Raw genomic sequence first — 18,359 nt, 5'->3', positions numbered from 1 at the left:
GATGCTGCCAAGCCTGCTGAGATTTTTCAGCAATTTTGGTTTTGGTTTCACCTTAGATGAAAATATACTAACATTTTATATTTCTATGTTGCCTATGCTTTTGGAGCTGCAACTTTATAATTACATTTCGACGGCTGTGATGATGATGTACATGTTTGTTTTTTAAACCACTATCTCAAAGGTGGTAATACTTGTAGTTACACAGCTCTTTGACATGTTTCCCGAGCAACAGTTCTTCATTTGTTGGTATTAACATTTGACTGTAAGTGATTGGCTGTGGACAGCATCTCTATTGAGGCAAATGTTACCATTGTCTAAAGTCGACTGGCTTTCATTTTCACTGTTTTACAGAAGAGTGATTAGGAACTTGAATCTTGGCTGATTTGAAGGAAAATCTTTGTGTCTTGTATAGGTGAGTTCCAACACCGCAAGTGCTGTTCCTTTATCTCCCTCTGGCCGTTCAAGAATTAAACATGGCACCTAATAGTTTGTATAGAGTCATAGAGGTCTACAGTATCCAAAAAGGCTTTTTGGCCCATCAAGTCTGTGCCAGTCAAAAATGAGTACCTAGCTATTCTAATCCACTTTTCCAGTACATGGTCTTGTATACCTTGGCGTCTCAAGTGAACGTCCAAATATGACTAAAATGTTATGAGGGTTTTTGCCTCTACCACCCTCACAGGCTGAGTGTTCCAGATTCCCACCCTCTAGGTGAAGAAATGTTTCCCCTTATCCCCACTAAACCTGACCTTTGAATTTATGCTTTCTGGTCATTAATCCCTCTTCCCAAGAAGGATGTTTTATGCCCTTCCTAATTCAATATATCAATCAAGTTTCTTCTTGATCATCTTTGCTCCAAGACAAACAGCCCAAGCCTATCCAATCTCTCAACATAACTAAAACTCTCCAACCCAGCCAACATCCTGGTAAATCTCCCACACCCTCACATCCCTCCTATAATGTTGATTCCAGAACTGTGCACAGTACAGTTTCAGCAAAACCTCCCTGCTTGTAAACACTCTGCCACAGCTAATAAAGGCAAGTATCCAATATGCTGCCTTAACAACTTTACTTATCTAGTTACCTTTAGAGGACTGGTATGCATATACACCAAAGTACCTCTTTGGTGCTTTCCAGGGTCCTGCTGTTCACTATGTCATCATCCCCTTGCCTCGTCTGTCCTGCCCAAGTGCATCACCTCATACCCATCTTTCAGAATTCCTTCAGCCACTGATCAGTCATCCATATCTTTCTGTACTCTAAGGCTTTTCTCCTCATTATTTACCACCCCACTGATTTTAACGCATCTATGAACTTACCAATCAACCCTCCTGAAGTCTAAATCATTGTATATATCATGAGCAACAAGGGCCCCAACACTGATCCTTGTAGCAACCCAAAGGACACCGGCTCCATCCCACAATTGCTCCTCGACCAATACCATCTATTTCCTACCACTTAGCCAATTCTGAATCCAATTAGCCAAACTTTCTTGGATCCTACGAGCTCTTAGCTTTATCAGTCTCCCGTGCTAGATCTCATCAAAAGCCTTGCTGAAGTCCAAGAAGACTGTCAAATATATTGCCCTCATCTATACACCTGGGAGGAGAAAGTGAGGACTGCAGATGCTGGAGATCAGAGCTGAAAATGTGTTGCTGGAAAAGCGCAGCAGGTCAGGCAGCATCCAAGGAACAGGAGAATCGACATTTCTGGATTCCTGAAGAAGGGCTTATGCCCGAAACGTCGATTCTCCTGTTCCTTGGATGCTGCCTGACCTGCTGCACTTTTCCAGCAACACATTTTTAGCTCTCATCTATACACCTGTCACCTCTTAGAAAAATTAAGTTGGTCAGACATGACCTCCCCTTAACAAACCATGCTGATTGTTTTTGATTAATTCTTGCCTCTCCAAGTGCAGATTAATTCTGTCTCTCAGAATTACTTAGAATAGTTCCCCTGCCACTGAGGTTAGACTGACTGGTCTGTAGTTTCCTGGTCCATCCCTTCCTCCCTTCTTGAGAAAAAGAGGTTAGTCTTTCACAGGGCGATGAAAAATTTTATTGAGGCCTTTTTTTAAAAAAAAGCTTCTCTGATATCATATGTTTGTTCAAATTAACTGCAAGTTTTACTCCGTTGTACCAACGATTTAATTGCATTCATACTGACTCCAATGCGGTGGGTAAATTTTAAAATATAATGTCAAATGTAGTTTCACTAAAACATTGCAAGTTTTATTTGAAAAATGCCTTAGTTTCAAACAATATTAATTTAAATCATTATCCAAACACAGTAAAATAGTATACAGACCATGACCAATAATTAGAAATGCATTTAAAACCTGTCCACAGGAACATGTCCATTTTCAGATTGTGGAGTTTGTTTCTCAGAATCTTGATTGGCGCGCTCAATTTTTTTTTCTTAGCTTTTTATGCTCCCAACCTTCGAGATTTCTTTTCAGAATCTCTTATACATGCACTTTTCTTCTCCCTTGGCAATGCAGCTGCCTTCAGTTCTGTCTAGTTTCTCACTTGCACTTCTCTATATTTCAGATAACAGTCAGAAAAATGTCACCGGAGAAGTTTGCTGGTGAATCTGTGAAAGGTGTCAGCTGTAGATTCTATGGGGAGTGGTCTGAGTTCTCCACAATCGAGCATGCTAACTTCATCTCCATTTATAGGAGGAAGCCAGGGGTTTGGGCATGAGTACATTTTCCCTTTGTTTCACCTTGACGTTTGTTCAAACTGGCTGGAACCTTGTTATGATCATAGGACAAAGCAACTCCCTTTGATGTCCCAACATTCATTCCCTTCACTACCAACACACTGGCAGCAGTGTGTACCATCTATAAGATGCATAGCAATGACACACCAAAAGTTTTCTGATAGCACGTTCCAAGCCTGCTATCTCTAATACAGAAGCATAAGGATAGTTGATATAAGGGGACGCCAAGTTGCTGTTAAGCCACACACCAATTCTGTCTTTGGAACCAGATCACCATTCTTTCACTGGCTGGGTCAAAATCCTGAAATTCTCTTCCTAACAGTACTGTGGGTATCCCTACACTGAGGGATGCACTGGATCAGGCAGGCAACTCACCACCACTTTTTCCAGGGTAATTTGGGATGGCCAATAAATACTGGCCTAGCTAGCAATATCCAATCTCATGAACAAGTAACATTTTAAAAATCTAGAAACAGGAATAGGATATTTAGCCACTTGAGCCTTCTCTCCCATTCAGTAGGATCATGGCTCATCTGACTGTAGTCTCAACTCCATGATCCTGCCTACCTCGAGTACCTTTTGAATTTTAGTGGAAAGATTATCTACCTCTGCCTTAATATTCAATTATCTACCTCTGCTTCCATCACCCTCTGGGGAAGAATGTTTCAAACTGTTACAATGTTGGGGAGAAAAAAAACCTCATCTCCTTAAATGGGAATCTCTCAAACAAGGTTAAACATCCTCTCTACATCCATTCTGAAAATGCCTCTCGGGATCTTGTATGTTCACTAAGACAACATTTTGTTCTAAACTCCAATTAATACAGGCCAATATGCCCAATCTTCCCTCATTAAAATAATCCCTCATCCCTGGAATCAGTTAAGATGAACCTTCTCCAAACTGCTTCTCATGTAACTGTGTCTTTCCTTAAATACGGAGCCTGATCTGTATATTGTATGCTAGCTAATTAATAAAAACTGAAAGAACTGTGGATGCTGTAAATCAGAAACAAAAACAGAAATTACAGGAAAAGCTCAACAGGTCTGGCAGCATCTGTGGAGAGAAATCAGCATTTATGTTTTGGGTCAAGTGACCCTTCCTCAGAACTTCATACTTGGAGTAAACAACAAATTCCATATGTCTTCCCAATCACTTGCTATATCTGATTGTTAACCTTATATACCAGAATACTCTGAACCTTACTTTGAAAGTGCTCTCTATTTAATAATGTGCTTTTTAAATTCTTACCAAGGTGAAAAAATTCCTATATTTCCTACATTAATACTCCCATCTTCCAAATTCTTTGCCCACCTATGACCAATCATATTCCTTTACGCACTCCTTATGTGCTCTTCCCAACCATTATCCATGCTAATATGTTGTCCCTACAACATTAGCTTCTATTTTGTCTGATTAATTGTGGGCACAGGATCTTTTGGTCTCTGTTTTTTGGGGTTTGGATGGATGAGGCACAGCTGAAGTCATTGAGGATCTGAAGTTCATGCCAAGTTTTTATTTTATTCATGATCTGCATTGGAGCAGTAGTGATCAATACAGCTGACTATAAACATGAAGATAAAGAGGACTGATGTCAAAAATGAGTTCTGCCTATTTGCTGTCATAGCTGATTGGAGACTATGAAATGTGCATAAGAATTTTTGGAATGTCTCGCCCTCTGAATTCCTCCTCAGCATAGAGCCCATGCTGTGTGTGGAACTTGGCAACAGAGCAAAAACTAACAGTGTGGGCAATAGGTATGAAAGTAACACACCAACTTAACTCTAGATTTTTTTTATCAGTTGCATCAGTTTTTTTTAATTTCAATAATATACTTTATTCATAAAGTTATTTGGATCTCTATACAATTGGTCATGCCATTCTTGTGCACACATTACATTGCTTTACATACAGACATCGAAATTTATTTTTCATATATACAAGTCTGTATATTTACTATCCAGCTCATCTGAGGCGTCAGCGGAGCCTAAATGATAGGGTGGGCCCCCTGTTCTTCGTAGACAGGCAGATGTTACATGGTGGTCTTTCCCCACCGCTCCTTGGCGGTAGCTGCCCTAAACTGCAGCGCATCCCTCAACACGTAGTCCTGGACCTTGGAATGTGCCAGTCTGCAACACTCAGTTGAGGTCAACTCCTTCAGCTGGAAGATCGACAGGTTTCGGACCGCCCAAAGAGCATCTTTCACCGAGTTGATGATCCTCCAGGCACAGTTGATGTTCGTCTCTGTACGTCCCAGGGAACAAACCGTAGAGCACGGAGTCCTGCGTCACAGCTTCTCCATGAAGGACAGGTGATACGGTCCAACTAGTTAGAGCGTTCCGTGGCAGCGAGGCCAGGCCCATCCTTCGCAACACCCGTCCATCTTTGATCTCCATATAAACTGAAAGATGGCCTAGGTGACTGCAGCGGCACAGGTTCTGGGAATAGGCCAGACCTGTGCCACGTATAACAGCAATGACAGTGCCTCACACCTGATGACCAGGTATTTTCCTGCGATGGAGAACGACTGTAGCTTCCATCTGTCCAGTTTCTGCCCCACTTTGCTGATATGCCCCTCCCAAGACTTGGCGCACACCCCAGCCCCCCCGAATCAAATACCCAGCACCTTCAGGTGGTCGGTCCTGATGGTGAAGGGGATTGAGGATTAGTTGGCCCAGTTCCTGAAGTGCATGGCCTCGCTTTTGCCTTGGCCCCTCTGGCCCGTTCGAACTGGACACATACGCACTTTAGTCTGTGTACAGACAGCGGATCCGAGCAGAAAATGGCGACGTCGTCAATAAACAGGGAGGCCTTAACCTACAGGCCCCAGCTGCCAAGAATAGTCACTCCTCTCAGGCTTGCATCCTTACTGATGGACTCGGCAAATGGCAGCACACAAACAAGGCAGGAGAGAGAGGGCAGCCCTGCATGACTCCAGATCTGACTGGGAAGCTATCTGATCCCACCCATTGATGGAGACTGCACTGAATATTGGTGTAGAGCAGTCTGATCCAATTGCAGATTCCCTCCCCAAAGCCCATTTTGGAGAGAACATCTCATATACGTGTGTCAAAGGCTTTCTCCTGGTCCAGGCTGATGAGGCAGGTGTCCAACCCTCTGTCCTGCACGTAGGCGATCGTATCCCTGAGGAGTGCGAGACTCTCTGATCTTCCTGCCCGGTACAGCACAGGTTTGGTCAGGGTGAATCACCGACCCCAGAGCAGACCTGAACCGGTTGGCGATAACCTTTGACAAAATTTTGTAATCGGCATTCCATAGTGAGATTGGTCTCCAATTTCTGAGTTCCTCCCTCTTCCCCCGTCCGCTTGTATCATGGATTCACTCATGGTACCTGGCAGAAGCATACTGACATACACCTCCAGCAGGTCCTGGCCAATCAAGTCCCACAGAGCTCGACCGGTAAGTCATTGCTTTCGGGAGTTTTCTTTTCGAAGGACTCAAGGGCCTTGGTCAGCTTGTCCAAAGATAGCAGCTGGTCCAGCCTCCTGTGTTCTGTCATCTAAGATCTCCATGATAGAGGACAGGAATGACTGAGAGGCCGTGCTGTCGGTTGGCTTTGTGTCATACAGACTGGCATAAAATGATTTGCTGATCCTCATAATGTCAGCCTGAGATGATGTTATCGAGCCGTCTTCTTCCTTCAGGTCGCTGAGCACGGAGCTCTCTTTGTGCACCTTCTGGAAGAAGAAACGTCAGCACATCTCATCCTGCTCCACCGAGCGGACCCTGGACCGGAAGATTATCTTGGAGGCCTCCGAGGCAAAGAGCGAGGCTTGCTGGCCCTTCACCTCCTTGAGGTCCTCCGTGACATCGACCCCCATCGTCTGCAGCAGGAGCAGGTTCTGCATACTTTCCTGGAGCTGGGACAGTTTTCCCTGCCTCTCTCTCACCTCCTGAACACCTTTGAGGATGACGAACCTCTTGATGTTCCCTTTTACTGTTTCCCACCAGTCCGCTGGGGACTCAAAGAGGGGCTTCACGGTTCTCCAACCTGCGTAGTCTCTCTTGAGCTCCTCAATGTTTCCTGGGGTGAACAGCTTTGTGTTCAGCTTCCACATTCCCTTACCAGCCTGCTGCTCGTCCTGTAAGTGACAGTCGGCCAGCAGGAGGCAGTGGTCAGAGAAGAACACTGGCTTGATGTCGGTGGATCTGACCGAGAGCTTTCGGGGGACAAACAGGTGATCTATACTTGAGCGGATAGACCCGTCTGCCTGTGACCAGGTGTATCTATTTTTTTTGTGTGTGCGCGCAGGTGTGAGACACAGTGAGAGACAGAAGGTGCACGAATCTTTATTCAATTTCCACCACCAGGAAGATAGGAAAACACTCGCGTGGCCAGTGACGAACACTGCCCTTCACATCAAAGGGCAGTGCTGTGTGATCAAAACAGTGAAGGGGAGGGTAGGGACTAAATCAAAATAGAGTTGGAGGGAGAAATAATACACTCCACTCCCTGCGGCCCCCACCTCTCCCTGAACAGCTCCAGGGTGTTGGTCGACACCACGTGCTCCTTCTCCAAGGACACCCGGGCTCTAACGTAACAGCGGAAGAGGGGCAGGCAGTCAGCCCTAATGACCCCCTCCACAGCCTGCTGCCTGGACCTGTTGATGGCCAGTTTGGCCAGGCCCAGGAGCAGACCCACGAGGAGGTCTTCAGACCTGCCCTGCCTCCTCCGTACCGGGTGCCCGAAGATCAGGAGCGTGGGACTGAAGTGCAACCAAAAGCAGAGGAGGAGGTTTTTCAGGAAATCAAAAAGGGAGTGCAAACGCCCACACCCAATATACACGTGGTCCACGGACTCCACAGTGCCACAGAACAAGCAGTTGGGTTGGGAGGACCAGGTGTATCTGTGCTGTGCTCCATCAGCAGGGGTGCTGAAGACGTCGTGCAGCTTGGCATCTTTGACTGTTTTCATCAGGGCTCTGGACGTGGCGTCCAGTTTACTGTCTCCCCCCCCGCCGGATTATCCATTGCATCAATGATACAGTTGAAGTCTCCGGTCCGAATGACTAGCCTGGACGTAGCCAGCAACAGTGGAAGCTACTGCAGGATGGCCAACCGTTCACTCCTACCCACTGGGGCGTACACATTAATCAGTATCAGGGGAACGTTCCTGTACATGACGTCAGTGACGAGGAGGCACCTGCCAACCACCACCTTAACCTCGGAGATGGTGAAGTTGCCTCCTCGCAACAGGATGCCCAGGCTGGAGCTGTGGCTATCGTTGCCCCCAGGCCATATATTTCAAAAATATACTTTATTCATAAAATATTTTGATGATCTGTACAATTTGTCATGCCATACATACGTAAACATTCCAATTCTTTGCATACAGAGTAATCATTTATATCACGCCTCCCTACAACCCGCCCTCCCATCCTGGCACCTTCCCCTGCCACTGCAGGAATTGTAAAACCTGCGCCCACACCTCCCCCCTCATCTCCGTCCAAGGCCCTAAAGGAGGCTTCCACATCCATCAAAGCTTTACCTGCACATCCACCAATATCATTTATTGTATCCGTTGCTCCCGATGCGGTCTCCTCTACATTGGGGAGACTGGACGCCTCCTAGCAGAGCGCTTTAGGGAATATCTCTGGGACACCCGCATCAATCAACCACACCGCCCCGTGGTCCAACATTTCAACTCCCCCTCCCACTCTGCTGAGGACATGGAGGTCCTGGGCCTCCTCTAATGCCACTCTCTCACCACCAGACGCCTGGAGGAAGAATGCCTCATCTTCTGCCTCGGAACACTTCAACCCCAGGGCATCAATGTGGACTTCAACAGTTTCCTCATTTCCCCTTCCCTCACCTCACTCTAGTTCCAAACTTCCAGCTCAGCACTGTCCCCATGACTTGTCCTACCTGCCTATCTTCTTTTCCACCTATCCACTCCACCTGCCTCCCTGACCTATCACCTTCATCCCCTGCCCCACTCACCTATTGTACTCTATGGTACTTTCTCCCCATCCCCACCCTCCTCTAGCTTATCTCTCCAAACTTCAGGCTCTCTGCCTTTATTCCTGATGAAGGGCTTTTGCCCGAAACGTCGAATTTACTGCTCCTCAGATGCTGCCTGAACTGCTGTGCTCTTCCAGCACCACTAATCCAGAATCTGGTTTCCAGCATCTGCAGTCATTGTTTTTACCTAATCATTCATATATACAGGTCTGTATGATTACTACCACATTTAGGTGGGGGGGGGGGGGGGGGGTCAGCATCGGCCCCCTGTGTTTAGGCAGGCAGACGTTACACGGTGGTCTTTCCCAAGCTTCAGCGCGTCCCTCAACACGTAGTCCTGGACCTTGGAATATGCCAGTCTTCAACACTCAATCGGGGTCACCTCCTTCAGCTGGAAGATCAACAGGTTTCATCAGCCCAGAGAGCGTCCTTCACCGAGTTGATGATCCTCCAGGCACAGTTGATGTTTGTCTCAGTGTTCGTCCTGGGGAACAGACCGTAAAGCACGGAGTCCCACATCAGGACGAACCAGCGGCACAGGCTCCGGGAATAGGCCAGACGTATAACAGCAATGACAGTGCCTCACATCTGATGACCAGGTTTTTTCCTGCGATGGAGAGCGACCATAGCTTCCATCTGTCCAGTTTCTGCCTCACTTTGCTGATACGCTCCTCCCAAGACTTGGCGCACGCCCCAACCCCCCGAACCAAATACCCAGCACCTTCAGGTGGTCAGTCCTGACGGTGAAGGGGATCAAGGATTGGTCAGCCCAGTTCCTGAAGAGCATAGCCTCGCTCTTGCCTCGGTTTACCTTGGCCCCCGAGACCCCGTTCGAACTGGTCACGTATGCACATGAATCTGTGCATGGACAGCAGATCTGAGCAGAAAATGGCAATGTCATCCATGTACAGGGATCATCAGTTTCGTGATTGTCTAAAATGAATTTGTTATAGCAACCCAAGAAGTGGGTTCGCTTTCTGCCACTGTCAATTTACTGAGTATCTGTTCAGATGCTGTGACTGCAAAAATGCAGTTTTTTTTGTAAGTTCCAAAAGAAAGAAGTTGATTAGTTTATATGTCCCTCACACGTGTCTACAAGACTTATGTGCATGCACACAATCAGGTTACAAGGAAGGGAGTATTTCAGGGTCCAAAAAGCCAATTGCACATGATGCCTGTAGGTCATTGCATTGGATGTTTTCAAGCCATGTTTAGTTATTTTTCCACACGCTGCATAGAAATTATTTAAAATCTTAAAGGATGATCTTTGTCTTTGCCTCTGAAGTCAGCAGCTGTTTGGTCTATGATGCCTGCAGTGTTTGGCTGGTCAGATGTAAACCAGTTACATGTTTAATGGCTGGGGAGAAAGAAAACCACAGCCTCCCCAGTTGTTATCTTCTCAACTGACTCTGGAGAAACAGCATTTTACTTAACATACAAGGTTAGCACCTCCATTTACGAACTAGTCAGTTGAAAAATTTAGTTATAAGTGCTGGGGAACCCTCATTCTAGTAACTCAAAAGCAAAATAATGTGGATGACAAGTCAGCTAGACTCAAAATGTTAGCTTGCTTTCCATGCATGCTGCCTGAACGGGTGTGATTTCCAGCATTTGCTGTTTTTAGTACAGATTCCATCACCTGCAGTAATTTGCTCCTACTGGAGAAACTCAGCAGATCTGGTAGTATTTGTGGAGAGAGAAACAGAGTTACTGTTTTGAGTCTGATATGACTCCACAGATCCGCCATACCTGCCGACTTTTTAAACGGTATTTTTTCTTAATTTCATTCTAAGTCTACTCGCCACAGTGAGTGGGATGAAATCGTCAGTGGGAAAGTTGGCCCACACCCACCTGAATAAACAGATTATTTCTGTGAGAACTTGAAGGGATGGGCCATTTTCGCTCTTTTAAAACTTGGTGGGCTAATTCAAGTTTGCATGGGAGTGTCAGCATGTATTTGTTTGTACTGTTGAGTGACATGGAATGTCTTTGATTTGAATTGATTGTCACGTGTACCAAGGACAGTGAAAAGCTTTGTCTTGCGAGCAATACAGGCAAATCACAGAGTTAAGTAGCACAGATAGGTAAATAATAGGTAAATAGCGGGAAAAAACAAAACACAGATACAGGCAAATGCTAAGAGTTTGAGAGTCCATTCAGTATTCTAACAATAGTAGGGTAGAAACTGTTTTGAAACCAACTAGTGCGCGTGTTCAGGCTTCTGTACCTTCTCCCTGATCGTAGAAAAGCATTGCCAGGATGGGCTACATCTTTGAGAATGCTGGCAGCCTTTTCTTGACAGCGGGCTTGGTAGATGGATTCTATAGATGGGAAGTTGGCCTTTGTGATTGTCTGGGTCGAGTTCACCACTCTCTGCAACCATCTCCGATCTTGAATGGTACAGTTGCCATACCAGGTAGCGAAACATCCCGACACAATGCTCTCAACGGCAGATCTATAAAAATTGGCAAGCACATATGCCTTCATGCCAAATTTTGTCAGCTGCCTGAGGAAGAAGAGACATTGGGCCTTTGTAACCAGTGCGTCCACATGAAGAATCCAAGATAGCTTGTTGTGGATGACCACTCCCAGGAGCTTGACACTCTCCACTCGTTCCACCTCTGTGCTGTTAATGTGTAGGGGTGAGGGGCAATGTGCAGGGAGAACCCTGATTCATCCAGGGTTTTCTGTTGGGGAACATCCAGATTTGCTTCCTCGGTATGCAGTCCTCCACACACTTGCTGATAAAGTCTGTGACCATGGTGGTGTACTTGTCCAAGGTACCTGCGGACTGTTTGAACATGGCCCAATCAGCCGATTCCAGACAGCACCGGAGTTGATCCTCTGCCTCCTCTGACCAGCACTGGACCTGTATCTGTGAGGGGGTCTCCTGTTTGAGCTTTTGCGTGTAAGCCAGGAGAAGAAACATGGCATTGTGGTCGGAGTTCCCAAGATGAGGGTGAGGGATGGAGTGGTAGGCATCTTTTCACAGTGGTGTAGCATTGGTCTAAAATGTTCGGGCCCCTGGTGGCCAACAGCTTCCTTAGATTGGCTTGATTGAAGTTGTTAGTTACAATAAACAGGGCCTCGTCTCTAGGGTGTTAATGGTGCAGTACAGCACACCTTTGCTTGTGGCAGTATGTACACAGCAGTTAGTATAGCTTTGGACTACTTTCTAATCACTTTTTCTGGCAAATTACAAAACTACATAAATGGTTGGCCATTTTGAGAACTGCTGTTTAGGCCACTTAGAATAGACTGGTCAGCATTTTGTTTTTCAATTTTAAACTCGTAGCTTCAGCCCACTTAATGATTTTTGAAATAAGTAACATTAAAAAGGGCTAATAGAACTGCACCTAACATTAAACTATCCTTGTTTACTATAATTTTAACTGACTGCCATGAGAAAAAAACTAAAAAATGATTTGATTTATTGGCTGTAGCAAACTCATTTTGGTTTACGGCATTTGGTCTGGCATGGAAATCTATTGTGTTTAAGAGTAAGTGAAAAGGATAGATTTGGTGTATATGAAATGAATACTGTCCTCCAGTCAAATGTATAATTTTACCAGATCCAGAGTTTAGCAAGATGTTGGTGGGACTGCTGCTCTGTAGCTACAAACCTACACAGAGATTCTCTGGGCATTTTAACCAACGACCCACACAGTTGAATAATGCAGTATTTGTCCGGCACATTTTCTGGTGTTAGCTATACCTTTGTGGTTTGTATATTCAACCTGATATTCAGCAAAGTTCCCAATTAGAACTGTAATGTTGAGGGAACTTGCTATCTTGACAAGGAGAGAATGTCAGGATTCAATGCTTGATTTTGCTTTGCACAGTGACTGACTTAATGCGAGTCATGGCCCAAATATAAATCTAATTCTTACTTGCAGGACGAGTGTAGCCATTACACCAAGTAAATGGCTGATGGTGATAGGTTCTACCATCTTTATCTCTTGCTTGCTGGTGTCCCAGAATTGGCAGGCAGCAGATGATGACCCAGTGGCAATTTCCACATACAGAAGATTTTTGGGTATATTGCTGTCATCCACCTGGTGAATGTGGCTAAGCCAACTGATGCCGTTTGTAATGAGAATGTGATGATGGATTACTCCTGGACTTCTGAGTAGTGATCTTGTCCTGCCAAGACATATAATAGATTTGAGACAGGAAAGATAAAAATTGTTCAGGCTTTTTTCCTGTCTAGCTTATGTTGTCCAAGTCTCACTACAGTCAAGGAATATGCTGAGGATGCAGAGTCGATATGTCAGTTTGGTGTTCGCAATCTGATGCTGTTCTTCCTTCCACACTCTGTTACTTTGCTTAGATCTAACAGCTGCAGCTTTTGTAATGTCTATGTTTATTTCAGCATTAAATGACAGATTGCTGGCAATTGTAGAACCCAGATATGTGAAGTTATCAACTACTTTGAGTGTCACATTGTCGCTGTTGATAGATGGTGATGTGGTAACATCCTGACCATGTTTTTCTCATGTTGACAGTCAAAACAAGTTCTTTACAAATGTGAGAGATTTTGTTCATTTGCCACCATATTCCTTGATATGGAATGCTAATATGATATTGTCAACATCTGAACAATGTTTGCATGAGGATTTGACACACTTGAGTTTCAGGTATGCAAGGCTAAACAGGAATCTGAGAATTCTGGAATGTAAGTCAACACCCTTTATAGATGAACGAAGGCATATGACAGCAGTAAAGGGAGGGACATGCCAAAGCCAGTCAGTGCCAGAATATAACCCTGTTTGGCTCCACTGTGATTCTCGAAGGGCTCCAATCTTGCCCCATTGTAACCTTATCTATTATTTTGTTATGAAAGGGATCACACTGAGCAGCTTTGGAGGGCTGACAGTTTTCTGCAGCGACTTAACTGTTTATGCTGACATGATTTGATTAGATTGACGAAGGCAAGATATAATTTTGTGAAGATTTCATTTTTGAGGGGCTTGAAAGATTGTGGGAAGATCAATTTGTTCCAAGTTCTGTGGAGATACCTGGATTCCTTTTTAAAAAGATGAATTAAAGGAACCATTGGAATTTATTTCCTAGCAAAAACAATAATTCTGACTTTTGGCAAAGTCAGTATGGTTTCGTCAAGAGGAGATTATGCTAAACAAATCAACTAGAATTTTTTGAGGAAGTGACGAGCAGGTTAGACCAAGGAGAGCCAATGAATGTTATCTACCTGGACCTCAAGAAGGCCTTTGACAAGGTGCTGCACAGGAGGCTACTGAGTAAGGTAAGGGCCTGTGGTGTTAGAGGCAAAGTGCTAGCATGAATAGAAGCTTTGCTGTCTGACAGAAAGCAGAGAGTTGATAAGTAGAAAGCAGATAAAAGGGTCCTTCTCAGGATGGCAGCTGGTGACACGTGGTGTTCCACAAGGCTCCGTGTTGGGACTGCAACTTTTCACTTTATACATTAACAATCTGGATGAAGAAACTGAGAGCATTCTGGCTAGATTTGCAGATAGTACAAAGATAGGTAGAGGGACAGGTAGCATTGAGGAGCTGGGGAGGCTGCAGAAGGATTTGGACAGGTTAGGCGAGTGGGCAAAGAAGTGGCAGGTGAAGTACAACATGGGAAAGTGAGGTGATGCACTTTGGTAGAAGAATAGAGGCATGGATTATTTTCTGAATGGGGAGAAAATTAGAACAGATGAGAAATTTCTTCAGCCAGAGAGTGATGAATCTTTGGAAATCACACAGAAGGCTGTGGAGGCCAAGTCATTGAGTATACAGTAGTCCCCCTGTACCCACGGAGAATATGTTCCACGACATGGAGCAAACCCATCCATTTCAATGGAAAATTCCAGCCTTTTGATCACTGGTTCAGCCTGCGGGTAACTGAAACCGTGGAATAATTTTTCGCAGTTTCAAAGTGGTTGCCCTATATTTAAGACGGAGATAGATAGGTTTTTGATCATAAAGAGGATCAAGGGTTACAGGGAGAATGAGTTTGAGAAACCTATCACCCATGATTGAATGGCAGAACAGACTCAATTGGCTTAATGGCCTAATTTTTGCTCCTATGTCTTATGGTCTTATGGATTGGATTATTGGTGTTAATCTCCAGGATTTTGAGTAGTGGGAGTTTCTGTGATGATAATGCCATTGAGTGTTTAGGGGCAATGATCAGAATCTCTGGTTAGAGATGGTCAAGATTTGGCTGGTGAAGGTAGTAGACTTTTTTCTTGTAGTCATGGTAAGGCCAAATGAAGTTGAAGAGTTAGAACAGTTACAAAGATAAGGTTTCCAGGAACTTTTCCTTCATGTTTAGTGACCCACGCAATGGCAAAACAAAGTCCTATGTTGGAAGTCTAATTCTCACCGTAAACTGATATTTGGTGGTCTGAAACTTTCTTTTGGGGATTTGGGTAATTCAAAGGAAATTTTCACTCAGTCTTTTCTGATCGAAGATCGGTCAGCTGATGCAGAATTAAGGAAAGCTGACCAATTAGCTCAGACTGAAGCTGAAGTGCAGTATATCAAAAATGGAAGTCTGGTGAGGCAGCAGAGACCTCATTACAGACTTGCAGATGAAGAATGATGGTGCCCAAATGTGAAATATTAAAGATGGCCCATGAAATTCCTATCGCAAGAGAAGTAGAAATGCAGAAGACCTAGGCATGTGTTTGTTAATATTTTTACTGGCCAGATCTTCACAAGAATGTGGAGTAGTTTTGTGAAACATCCTGTATGTCAAATTGTGGGAAATCTGCATTTATATCACAGGATATGTGCATCACAGTGCCAGCATTTATTGTCCATCCCTCACTGCCCTTGAGAAGGCGGTGGTGGTGGTGGAGAGCTGCTTTTTTGAACCGCTGTGGTCCATTTGGTGTACGTGTACCCACAATACTGTTAAGGAAGAGTTCCAGGATTTTGACCTATTGAGATTGAATCGATGGTGAGATATTTCCAAGTCAGGATGCTGACTGACTTGGAGAGGAATTTGCAAGTGATTCCATATGTCCGCTGCCATTGTCCTTCAAGATGATGGTGGTCGTGGGTTTGGAAGGTGCTGTCTAAGCAATCTTGGTGAACATTTGCAGTGCATCTTGTAGATGATGTACACTGCTGCTTATGTCCATCGATGATGAAGGAAGTGGATGTTGATGGATCTGGTGATAATAGAGTACCATACTTTGTCCTGGATCTTTAATGCAGCTTGCAAAGCACTGTATTCCTGACTTGTGCTTTGTAGACATTGGACAGGTTTTGGACAGTCAAAAATGAGTTATGCTGCAGGATTCTTTGCTACTGGTTGGAGTTATACCAGACACACAGGAAGGTGGTTATTAGAGGTCAGTCATCTCTGTTCCAGGACCTCTCTGCAGAAGTGCATTGCTGTTTCTTCACTGTTGCTGGGCAAAAACCGTGGAATTCTCTCCCTAACGATCTTGTGGGCAACCTGTAAGAGGTGGATTGCAGCAGTTCAAGAGGGCAGATCACCACAATCTTCTGAAGGGCAACTACGAACAGGCAATAAATACTGGCCCAGCGAGTGTCACTCAAATGAATTCCTCTTTTTTAAAAAAAGAGCATCCGATGGAAACCTACACAGACACAGAGACCATGTGCACTTCCATGCAGATAGTCACCTAAGGGTGGAATCGAGCTCAGGTCCCTGGCACTGTGAGGCAGCAGCACTGAGCCACCGTGCGCACTTATGGTACACATTAATTCCTTCATGCCACTGGGACAGAGTCAGCTATGAATCGCATTACTGTGAATCGGATGCACTTGACTGAAAATGAGGGATAGTAAGCTAAAACACATGGTGAAACACCATTAATTGAAACTGTGACCTCTGACCTCTGCTTCTCAGAGGCTATACCCTTGAAAACAATTCCTGCTGATGGAATGGGGGAGCTGTTGACCCAGTTCTTCAATCAATGTTGATCAAAGTTCCAAATTTATATCTTAAAAATCTTAAGGAAGTCATGAATAATTTGGATTGAACATAATTAAAGCCTTCATTGTACTACCCACAGACACAGGGGTTTTAGAATTGTACCATCAAACCCTCAAACCGAAGATCAGACTGTACTGTCCATGATTTAGATAAAGAGTCAAAATTTCTTTCGATCACTGTCCAAGATTTACCTAATAAGTCTACCACATTTATAAACTGTCACCAACAACTATGAAGAAATGGGCAGGAAAGCATGATTATGCTTGATGAAGGGCTTTTGCCAAAACGTCGATTTTCCTTCTCCTTGGATGCTGCCTTACCTGTGCTTTTCCAGCACTAGACTCTTGACTCTAATCTGCAGTACTCACTTTCACCTATTTCAATGAAGTGTTAATATCAATACAAGGCGACTTGTTGAATGTAATGTTCGGTGCTTGATATGGATTAGTCAGAAGTATTGTAAAGTAAATTATTTGATTGACACTCAAGTTCACTGGAAGTAAAATTGGTTGCAGATGTTAACATATTGAAGCAATATCTTCATCAATAGAAGGATAAGAAATATATGTAGTCAGGATAGAGGTAGTGAGAATTAGGCAGAAGAGGCCCAGACAGTACTCAAATTGAATTTGCTAATATTCAGAAATTAACCAAGGCTCTTTAGAAGGAGAGGATTCCCTTGTCCTTCTAAATGGATAGACCTGCAGCAGATACCATCCAGAAGGGCATGGGTAGCAGATACATGCAATTACCACCATCTTCAAGTTGTGACAGTTGTTTGGGAACTGGGGCTGAAATGTTCTCTATTAAGATGGTGCAAGAATTTGATTGGTCTAGGAAGTAGTGACCAGTTATCGATGTCAAAGGACTTTTGCCTGTCAACTACCACATGATTGGTTCCCAAAGTAGCTGAACAGCTTGGAGCTGGGAATATCGTAGAAGGAAGTGATTCTTGATTAGGTACAGAAATCTGGTCTCTGCTTTCTATCAACCTAAATCAGAATGTCAGGTACACTGGAGGAATTTTGTGTATTCATTTTAAACTCTTTAACTTTAGTGATAACTCCAGGAATAGAGGCTTGCCCAGTCAGAACATCTCTCTTCTGAAGTTATAACCATAGTGGTGTCCCCTGTTCCCAGTATTTCTCTTGTAGTTGCTGGACTGCGACAATCATGTTAATTGTGGATCTTCCAGTTGTGAAACCACTATGATATGTGCGATAGATGCATTCAGCTGTGATCTGTAATCTGACATGGTCTACCTGGACAAATATTTCCTCCATGCTGCCCAGCGGTGAGCTGACTCCATAGTTGTTGCAATCTCTGCACTTTTATTTTGAAATTGTGACAGGGTCATGATTGTTGCATGAGCTGAATCCTAGGGAACTGCTGGCTTCCTCCAGCAGAAGCAGTGATGTTTCCGCAGATCCTATAGGACTTGCTAGTACTGAGCTTGTTGATTTCAGCTGGTGTAGCATTTGCACCCAGAGTTTTGCCCATAGGAAGCAAGTCAATAGCTTTGCTGAGTTCCTCTACTGTGTGCTTGATGTCAACTCACCCACACCAGGCAGCACCTCCAATGTTGTTTAAAGTTTCCTTGGTGACCATGTTCTCCCTGAAGTACAATTCAGGTGCCATTCACCCATCCTCAAATATTTATTGCATTTGGGAATGACCAAAGCCTTCGATTTCAGTGGATCTGTTTTCTTTGCTATTGGAAA

The 18,359-nt window shown here is 44.4% G+C and overlaps 1 pseudogene; it reads right to left on the bottom strand.

The window, feature by feature from the left end:
* Positions 1–6,176: 6,176 nt before the first annotated feature.
* Positions 6,177–7,654, bottom strand: LOC148149553 (uncharacterized; annotated as a pseudogene).
* Between the last annotated feature and the right edge of the window lie 10,705 nt (positions 7,655–18,359).

Source organism: Chiloscyllium plagiosum, unplaced genomic scaffold (genome assembly GCF_037043375.1).
Source record: "Chiloscyllium plagiosum isolate Xiang-an unplaced genomic scaffold, Cpla_swu_hap1 HiC_scaffold_7, whole genome shotgun sequence".
Classification (NCBI taxonomy): Eukaryota; Metazoa; Chordata; class Chondrichthyes; order Orectolobiformes; family Hemiscylliidae; genus Chiloscyllium; species Chiloscyllium plagiosum.
This window is presented reverse-complemented; position numbering and strand designations above follow the sequence as displayed.